Source organism: Procambarus clarkii, unplaced genomic scaffold (assembly GCF_040958095.1).
Source record: "Procambarus clarkii isolate CNS0578487 unplaced genomic scaffold, FALCON_Pclarkii_2.0 HiC_scaffold_95, whole genome shotgun sequence".
Classification (NCBI taxonomy): Eukaryota; Metazoa; Arthropoda; class Malacostraca; order Decapoda; family Cambaridae; genus Procambarus; species Procambarus clarkii.
In genome coordinates this window covers 5,342,224-5,351,055 of record NW_027189128.1, presented here as the reverse complement: position 1 = coordinate 5,351,055, position 8,832 = coordinate 5,342,224, and positions in this window count along the sequence as shown.

Sequence of the window (8,832 nt, the reverse complement as noted above, 5' to 3'; positions counted from 1 at the left end):
CAGGTGGGATCTATTTCTACAGGCAGAAGAGGCTGCCCTCTCAATTATAGTGTTAACTGCCATGTTGTTGCTTTCGTACTCTTGACTGGGTCTTTTGTCATTTGGTGGAGGATTATATATTACTGCTACTACTATCCTTGGTCCTCCCATTGTCATGGTGCCTGCTATGTAGTCTCTGAGACCCTCACAGCCCGGGATAGCCATCTCCTTAAAACTCCATTCCTTTCTCATGAGTAGGGCCACTCCTCCTCCTCCCCTACCTTCCCTCTCTTTCCTTATTATTGTGTACTCCTGGGGAAATACGGCATTCGTTATGATTCCAGAGAGTTTTGTTTCAGTGAGTCCAATTACATCTGGGTTCACTTCTTGTGCTCTTTCCCTTAGTTCACTTGCCTTGCTTGTGATCCCATCTATGTTCGAGTACATTGCCCTGAAACTAACTCTCTTCTGCTTCTCCTCTGGGGAGGACCTGTGGGGTCTGGGGTGAGCGGGAGCTGGGAGGATCTGGTATGGGGAGACTGGTGGAGGAGGAAGGGCTTGGGGGGGGTAGGGGGGAGGGGGAGGGTAGGGGGAGTGGGTGAGGGGGGGAGGGGGAGGGTAGGGGGAGTGGGTGAGGGGGGGGTGGGGGAGGGTAGGGGGAGTGGGTGAGGGGGGGAGGGGGAGGGTAGGCGGAGTGGGTGAGGGGGGGAGGGGGAGGGTAGGGGGAGTGGGTGAGGGGGGGAGGGGGAGGGTAGGGGGAGTGGGTGAGGGGGGGAGGGTTGGGGGGGTGGGTTTTGGGGGGGCAATAAAGTGGGGAGAGCTTGGGGGGCGTGGGGGAAAGGGAAGGCTGAGGTGGTTGAGGAAGAGGGGAGGGTTTTGGGGAGTCGTGGAGAGGGGAAGGCTTAGGTGGGGTGGGGGAGAGTGGGGAGCTTAGGGGGGTGGGGGAGAATGGAGGGCTTGCGGGTGGGAGGGACGGAAGGGCATGTGGGAGAAGGGAGGGCTTGGGGGATGGGGGAGAAGGGAGGTCCTGGGGGGAGGGGGGAGTGGGAGGAGGGGGGTGAGTGGGAGGAGAGGGGTGCCTTAGGTGGGTACTTAGTGGGGGGCTGACAGGGGTTGGGGCAGGTAGGGTGTCTGTTGGGTGGAATGAGGGGGTGGTGCCGCACTCCCTGTGGCTAATGCACTGTTTGAGGAGGGTTCCCCGTTTCCCTCTGGGATTGTAGGGATCGGGGGTGTGGCTCCCTGATTCCTTTCTCTCCCCCTGCGCTCCTTCCTCGCGTCTGCTGCTTGCATTCTCTCTTCCCTTGTCATATCCCTCTGCAAGAATACTCTTTTGAACTTCTCTCCACTTGCTAGACAGCACTGTGTGTGTGTGTGTGTGTGTGTGTGTGTGTGTGTGTGTGTGTGTGTGTGTGTATGTGTGTGTGTGTGTGTGTGTGTGTGTGTGTGTGTGTGTGTGTGTGTGTGTGTGTGTGTGTGTGTGTGTGTGTGTGTGTGTGTGTGTGTGTGTGTGTGAGTGTGTGTTTGTGTGTGTGTGTGTGTACTCACCTAGTTGTACTCACCTAGTTGCACTCACCTAGTTGTGTCTGCAGGATCGAGCATTGACTCTTGGATCCCGCCTTTCGAGCATCGGTTGTTTACAGCAATGACTCCTGTCCCATTTCCCTATCATATCTGGTTTTAAAATTATGAATAGTATTTGCTTCCACAACCTGTTCCTGAAGTGCATTCCATTTCCCCACTACTCTCACGCTAAAAGAAAACTTCCTAACATCTCTGTGACTCATCTGAGTTTCAAGCTTCCATCCATGTCCTCTCGTTCTGTTATTATTACGTGTGAACATTTCGTCTATGTCCACTCTGTCAATCCCTCTGAGTATCTTATACGTTCCTATCATGTCCCCCCCTCTCCCTTCTTCTTTCTAGTGTCGTAAGGCACAGTTCCCTCAGGCGCTCCTCATACCCCATCCCTCGTAGCTCTGGGACGAGTCTCGTTGCAAACCTTTGGACCTTTTCCAGTTTCATTATATGCTTCTTCAGATGGGGACTCCATGATGAGGCGGCATACTCTAAGACTGGCCTTACGTAGGCAGTGTAAAGCGCCCTAAATGCCTCCTTACTTAGGTTTCTGAATGATGTTCTAACTTTTGCCAGTGTAGAGTACGCTGCTGTCGTTATCCTATATAATATGTGCCTCAGGAGATAGATTAGGTGTTACGTCCACCCCCAGGTCTCTTTCACGCGTCGTTACAGGTAGGCTGTTCCCCTTCATTGTGTACTGTCCCTTTGGTCTCCTATCTCCTAGTCCCATTTCCATAACTTTACATTTGCTCGTGTTGAATTCTAGTAGCCATTTCTCTGACCATCTCTGCAATCGGTTCAGATCCTCTTGGAGGATCCTGCAATCCTCATCTGTCACAACTCTTCTCATCAACTTTGCATCATCCGCAAACATCGACATGTAGGTGTGTGTGTGTGTGTGTGTGTGTGTGTGTGTGTGTGTGTGTGTGTGTGTGTGTGTGTTTGTGTGTGTGTGTGTGTGTGTGTACTCACCTAGTTGTACTCACCTAGTTGTGCTTGCGGGGGTTGAGGTCTGGCTCTTTGGTCCCGCCTCTCAACCGTCAATCAACAGGTGTACAGATTCCTGAGCCTATTGGGCTCAATCATATCTACACCTGAAACTGTGTATGGAGTCAGCCTCCACCACATTGCTTCCTAATGCATTCCATTTGTCAACCACTCTGACACTAAAAAAGTTCTTTCTAATATCTCTGTGGCTCATTTGGGCACTCAGTTTCCACCTGTGTCCCCTAGTGCGTGTGCCCCTTGTGTTAAATAGCCTGTCTTTATCAACCCTGTCGATTCCCTTGAGAATCTTGAATGTGGTGATCATGTCCCCCCTAACTCTTCTGTTTTCCAACGAAGTGAGGTTCAATTCCCGTAGTCTCTCCTCGTAGCTCATACCTCTCAGCTCGGGTACTAGTCTGGTGGCAAACCTTTGAACCTTTTCCAGTTTAGTCTTATGCTTGACTAGATATGGACTCCATGCTGGAGCCGCATACTCCAGGATTGGTCTGACATATGTGGTATATAATGTTCTGAAAGATTCCTTACACAAGTTTCTAAAGGCCGTTCTTATGTTAGCCAACCTGGCATATGCTGCTGATGTTATCCTCTTGATATGAGCTTCAGGGGACAGGTCTGGCGTGATATCAACCCCCAGGTCTTTCTCTCTCTCTCTGACTCTTGAAGTATTTCATCTCCCAAGTGATACCTTGTATCTGGTCTCCTGCTTCCTACTCCTATCTTCATTACATTACATTTGCTTGGGTTAAACTCTAACATCCATTTGTTCGACCATTCCTGCAGCTTGTCCAGGTCTTCTTGAAGCCTCAAGCTGTCCTCCTCTGTCTTAATCCTTCTCATAATTTTGGCGTCGTCAGCAAACATTGAGATTAATGAGTCTATACCCTCTGGGAGATCTTTTACGTATATCAGAAACAGGATAGGTCCAAGCACAGAGCCCTGTGGGACTCCACTGGTGACTTCCCGCCATTCTGAGGTCTCACCCCTCACTATAACTCTCTGCTTCCTATTGCTTAGGTACTCCCTTATCCACTGGAGCGCCCTACCAGTTACTCCTGCCTGTTTCTCCAGCTTATGCATCAACCTTTTATGGGGTACTGTGTCAAAGGCTTTCCGACAGTCCAAAAAAATGCAGTCCGCCCATCGTTCTCGTTCTTGTTTAATCTTTGTCACCTGATCATAGAATTCTATCAAGCCTGTAAGGCAAGATTTACCCTCCCTGAACCCATGTTGATGGGTTGTCACGAAGTCTCTTCTCTCCAGATGTGTTACTAGGTTTTTTCTCACAATCTTCTCCATCACCTTGCATGGTAAACAAGTTAAGGACACTGGCCTGTAGTTCAGTGCCTCTTGTCTGTCACCCTTTTTAAATATTGGTAGTACATTAGCAGTCTTCCATACTTCTGGTAGGTCTCCCGTTTCCAGTGACCTACTATACACTATGGAGAGTGGCAAGCAAAGTGCTCCTGCACACTCTTTCAATACCCATGGTGAGATTCCATCCGGCCCAACAGCATTTCTCACACCCAGCTCCAATAGATGCTTCTTGACCCCATCTCTTGTAATTTCGAACCTTTCCAAGGTCACCTGGTTTGCTGCCACCTCTCCTAGCACCGTGACTTCTCCCTGTTCTATTGTAAAGACCTCCTGGAACCTATTGTTGAGTTCTTCACACACCTCTTTGTCATTCTCTGTGTACCTGTCCTCGCCCACCCTAAGTTTCATCACCTGTTCCTTCACTGTTGTCTTCCTCCTGATGTGACTGTGTAGTAGCTTTGGTTCGGTCTTGGCTTTATTAGCTATTTCATTTTCATACCCTTTCTCAGCTGCTCTTCTCACACTAACATACTCGTTCCTGGTTCTCTGGTATGTCTCTCTACTTTCTGGTGTTCTGTTATTACGGAAGTTCCTCCAAGCCCTTTTGTTCAACTCCTTTGCTTTCATACATTCCCTATTAAACCACGGATTCTTCCTTTGCTTCTCTGTTTTTTCCTGTCGGGCTGGGACAAACCTGCTTACAGCCTCCTGACATTTTTGAGTGAGATAGTCCATCATGTCTTGTACGGACTTGGTTCCGAGTTCTGTGTCCCAATGTATATCCCATAGGAATTTATTCATCTCCTCATAGTTTCCCTTTCGGTACGCCAGACCTTTGTTTCCCAGTTCTTTTTGGGGGGTAATAATTCCTATCTCAACCAGGCACTCAAAGCTCAATACACTATGATCACTCATTCCCAAGGGGGCTTCCAACTTAACTTCCCTTATATCCGACTCATTTAGGGTAAATATCAGATCAAGCAAGGCTGGTTCATCCCCTCCTCTCGTTCTTGTCGGTCCCTTGACATGTTGACTTAGAAAGTTTCTTGTTGCCACATCCAGCAGCTTAGCTCTCCATGTGTCTGGGCCTCCATGTGGGTCTCTGTACCCCCAATCTATCTTTCCATGGTTGAAGTCTCCCATGATTAGGAGCCTGGATCCGTTCCTGCTAGCCACAGAAGCTGCTCTCTCTATTATATTGATGGTGGCCAAGTTGTTTCTATCATATTCCTGTCTGGGTCTTCTGACATTCGGTAGGGGGTTATATATGACTACTACTATAATTTTCTGTCCTCCAGTTGCTATGGTGCCTGATACGTAGTCACTGAAACCTTCACAGTTCTGAATTACCATCTCTTCGAAACTCCAACTTTCTCTTAGTAGCAAAGCTACACCACCTCCTCCTCTCCCTTCTCTCTCTTTCCTCACTACATAGTAGCCCTGTGGAAACACTGCATTTGTTATGGTGTTTGTTAGCTTTGTTTCTGTGAGTGCTATTATGTCTGGGTTTTCTTCTAGTGCCCATTCTCTGAGTTCACTTGTTTTATTAGTAATTCCATCTATGTTAGTGTACATTGCCTTGAAGCTCACTTTCTTCAGTTCATTTTCTTGTCCCTTTCTTGGCGAGCATTCTGCTGGTGTGGGAAGCTTTTCAGTGGGTGAGATGATCTGTGAGGTGGTTTGTAGTGTTTCAGGGCAGTTTTGGGTGAGGGTTTCATGGAAGGGGGGACAGGTAGGGTGTGGGTTAAGGAGATAGGGGGGACATGAAGGACAAGGGGTGAAGGGGGGAGGAGGGATAGGGAGGGTATGGGATGAAGGGGGAGGGGGGAAAGGTGGGAGGGGGGACATGATGGGAATAGGGAAGAGATGACAGGGTAAGAATGGGGTGGGGGGGAAGGGAGGGTTGGGTGGGGGCAGGTAGGGTGAGGGGAAGGGAGGGTTTTTATGCAGAGGGGGGTGGTGGGGTTGCTCTCCCCTCTGGTGTTGCTGGGATGCTCAATTTGGGTTCGCCTCTTGTCTCTAGGACTGTTGTGTTGGGGGCTGTGATTTCCTGGCGTGCTTCTCCCTCCCTGCGCTTCCTCCTTGCCTCTGCTGCCCTGGCTCTCTCCTCCTTCGTCCTGTCCCTCTGCAGGAATACTTTCTTGTATCCTCCACATGCTGCAGTCGACTCTTCCTTTCGAGAATATCCTCCTTCGTGGTTTCGTTTGTAAACACAACCTTTACAAGTCGGTTTCTGTCCTTGTTGTACCAGCCCAACCTGAAATCCTTCTCAATGTTTCGTTCAGCCCCTTCCATCTGTAACCCCTTCACTAGCCCCTGTACTGCCTCTCTATCCTTGCTGTTCCATTCTTGCCTGTTGGATCCTTCCTGTTCTTTTATGCCTACAACTACCACTGATCTTTTTCTCTCCAGCAGGTGAGTGGTGGAGCTTGCTGGTTTCCTGTGATGTAGCTGCTTGCATCGCTACCTCCCTCACTGTGTTCATTGCTTCTGAGCTCTTTTTCAGTATGTCTGCAAATGTTTCAGGTACAGAGGCATTTCCTTCCAATGTAACATTCCCACCTTCCCTTTGGATGATAATCTAATGCTCGGTCTTTTTATTTTTTTCTGTGAGGGATTTGATCTACTCCCTTGCTAATGTCAGCTCACTTTGCAGGTTGTTAATTGTAATCCACATTTCCTGCATCTCCTTCCTGAATCCCTCCAGAACTTGGGTTAACATGTCCCTCGTTTGATCAATTTGGCTGTTCCCTGTGTCCCTGTTGTGTCCATCTGCCATTTTGCCCTTGTCAAGAGAGAGAGAGCAAGAATAGTCCTTGTGTAAGTGGGTGTGGTGCGGGGGGGGGGAGTGTTTTGGGAGAGTGGGAGTGGTGGTGGTGGGGGGAAGTGTGTTGGGAGAGTGAGATGGGGGGTTAAGAGATGGGTGACGTGTAGTCTTCAGATTACGGTGGGTGGGGGAGGATTAGCGGCTTATCTGGGTTCCCAGTGAGCTCACAGTTGCTGTCCCTGTTACCTGTCTACCACGATTGTATTATTACGATTGTATTATTGAATGGAATGCAATAGTGTCAATGATATGATATTATATTAACCTTGTACACTGTTGGAGACTTATGAGAGACACTTACCAGCCAGCCCCCCACAAGCACTCCAGGTGAATACACGGCGTGTCGTCGGTAATCCTGTGAGGTCTTCAGGTCTCCACGTGGGTCCCGGCTGATGCGATTGATGCTTCCTCAAGAAGTCGATCTTCACTAGCTATCTTCTCTAAATTCACTAAGATAATTTACCATGAGATGTGATCAATGTGTTGCATTACAATGCCACTGTTCAATTTACACTGTCCCGATTCTCACTGCACAGTACACCCGCTCCCTTGAACCCTATTGTTCCCTCGGTTAACGTGACCGTTGACCCTACACGTCTGCTCACGATCAAAGCTAACCCAAGACTATGTGTGTGTGTGTGTGAGTGTGTGTGTGATTGTGTGTGTGTGTGTGTGTGTGTACTCACCTATTTGTGCTTGCAGGATCGAGCATTGACTCTTGGATCCCACCTTTCCAGCTATCGGATGTTTACAGCAATGACTCCTGTCCCATTTCCCTATCATATCTAGTTTTAAAAGTATGAATAGTATTTGCTTCGACAACCTGTTCCCCAAGTGCATTCCATTTTTCCACTACTCTCACGCTAAAAGAAAACTTCCTAACATCTCTGTGACTCAACTGAGTTTCCAGTTTCCACCCATGTCCCCTCGTTTTGTTATTATTACGTGTGAACATTTCATCTATTTCCACTTTGTCAATTCCCCTGAGAATTTTATATGTCCCTATAATATCTCCTCTCTCCCTTCATTTCTCTAGTGTCGTAAGGTTCAGTTCCTTCAGACGCTCTTCATATCCCATCCCTCGTAACTCTGGGACAAGCCTCGTCGCAAACCTCTGAACCTTCTCCAGTTTCGACTGGAGGAGGTCCAGCGGGTAAACAGCGGGAGTAAGCCCCCCTCTCGCCTAACAGCCCAGGTTTGCACCTCCCCTCATCTCCGGTTTCCTCCCTGCCCTCAGCCGCCTCACAAGACTCTCTCGACCGCCGCACCGAGCCCTCAGTGGGTGTGTGTGTGTGTGTGTGTGTGTGTGTGTGTGTGTGTGTGTGTGTGTGTGTGTGTGTGTGTGTGTGTGAGTAGTAGGGGTTAAGAACCACAGAACATTTTTTTTTCTGGGGGAAAAAATGTTCTGTGGATCTTCGGGGTTTTCAGGCAAATTTGGGGAGTCACAGATTTGGAATTAAGGAATTCTTATGAGGAAAATAATTTCTGAGATTTTAGAAGTTTGTTAAGGTTTCTTATGATGAAAATAAGTAGGAAAATCTTAAAGAAAATTTTTAGAAAATATCATGTTTGTGTCACATCATTTCCAGGTGAACTCTATTGATATATTTTGCCTGTTTTCAACTTCGGAAAAATCGTCTGTGTGAGTCAAGGTTTTCAGGTAAATTTCAAAAATCCCCTGTGGATCTTCGGGGGTTCCAGGTGAATTTGGCCAGTCACAGATTTGGAGTTAAGGAATTCTTATGAGGAAAATAATTTCTGAGATTTTAAAAGTTTGTTAAAAGTTCTCATGATGAAAATAAGTTCATACAAGTTTGTTAAAGTTCATATGGGAGAAACTCAAATTTTTTCAGAGTTCAGTTTTAAGAAAATATTTCAGAGTTTCAAATAATCATAGAAGTTTATTTATATGTTTATGACCAAATTTTGTAAAAAAAGACAATTTTCAGAGAATATTGTCTTAGATGTTTTATTAAGGAAAATAGACAACTTAGCCATAACATTTAGTTTTATATCCATTTACGACTATTTCACCTGTAAAGACCAAAATTGAACAGAGCCCAGTTATAGACAGAATTTCGTCAGAGACCATTTTATACCTAAAAATGAATTTCCAATTTGTGAGC